Source organism: Trichosurus vulpecula, chromosome 3 (genome assembly GCF_011100635.1).
Source record: "Trichosurus vulpecula isolate mTriVul1 chromosome 3, mTriVul1.pri, whole genome shotgun sequence".
NCBI classification, from domain to species: domain Eukaryota; kingdom Metazoa; phylum Chordata; class Mammalia; order Diprotodontia; family Phalangeridae; genus Trichosurus; species Trichosurus vulpecula.
The window spans coordinates 344,983,631-344,984,873 of NC_050575.1; the positions used below are offsets into that span (position 1 = coordinate 344,983,631).

The 1,243-nt window shown below is 41.0% G+C and overlaps 1 non-coding gene across 1 annotated transcript; it reads right to left on the reverse strand.

The window, feature by feature from the left end:
- Positions 1 to 202: 202 nt before the first annotated feature.
- On the reverse strand, positions 203 to 309 carry LOC118845134. Its single transcript, XR_005010017.1, has one exon. It is a non-coding gene; the product is annotated as a U6 spliceosomal RNA (small nuclear RNA).
- Between the last annotated feature and the right edge of the window lie 934 nt (positions 310 to 1,243).

The following is a 1,243-nucleotide window of genomic DNA, read 5'->3' on the forward strand; positions in this document are numbered from 1 at the left end:
AATATTCAATTATTTCAGTCTCTTTGACCATATTCCTCAAAGTAATTTCTAAGGTGACATGTGTCAGTATCTTCTTCAATTCCATCAACAGTTTCCAGTAAATTGAGCACCAGGTTTTCCAGATCCATCTCTGGCTATTGCTCTGTTAGGCTCAACCATCAATTGGATGAGGTCTTACAGACGTGGTTGCACCCGCTTCAGCCACAGATGAAAAATTTTCATGAATTTTCATGTCATCCTTATGAAGGGACCATGCCAATCTTTTCTGTATAATTACAACTTCAGTATATGTGCTGCCTAAGTGAGTATCTCTCACTCTCTTAGAAACCCTCTACAATGTGGTTTCTGATCTTACCACAGAGAGAAGTGATTATTAATGAGTGGGAGATAACTCATGTGAAGACTACACAGAGGGAGAATACGGAAATTATTTCCTTCTTTTATTCTTAAAGTAAGTGGCGTTGGAGGAGAAGGGGGAATCAAAATGGACTTAAGAATTCAGGGCTTGGGGCAGTAAGTGCCCTCTCCCTTCACTTCCTTAGTGATAGCACAAAGGTTTTACCAAATAAGGATATAATGGACTACATATGGGTTGTTCCTTTCCTGCTCCAGGAAGACTCCCTCTCTCTCCTTCCTCATTCCTCCTCTTTACCTTAGCCATATTATTGCCACATCAGCAGCTAGTTGCTAAATAAGGAGATATGTTTTGGATTGGCCGTGTTTGATTTCCTGGTTCTTTGTGTAGCTTTTCATGCCTAGATTGTAAGTCTGCCTCCCAGCCAATGGAAAGGAGGGATAGTGGTGGGCAGGAATCTTTCTAGTTGGGATATAAATTGGGGACTTGTCTTTTGTAATTTGCCTCCTTCCCCTAGTCCATCCTAGTGGAGGTGAGGCCCCTCTCTCTCGAGAATTGAATAAATATTTTCTGTTCTTACATTGAGACGCCTCTTTGCTTTATAAATTTTATATTGGTAAGGGTCTTGTACCCCACACATTAATAACCAACAATCTGGGGAGGTCCAGAGTTCTCCTCTTCATCCAAAGTCCTGATTTTAAAAAGTAAAAAGTTCTTAAAGGACAGGACTGACAAAGAGATTGAATTAATACTCCTCAATCTTGGTCAGACCCCACCCAAATTTACAAGGAATTTAATCTACTCAAGCTGGGGTGGAGACAGATCTTTTTATCTAGATAGCCCAGGGCTGGGGGTGGTCCGAGTATAGGTGACATGAAGTTACTCTCA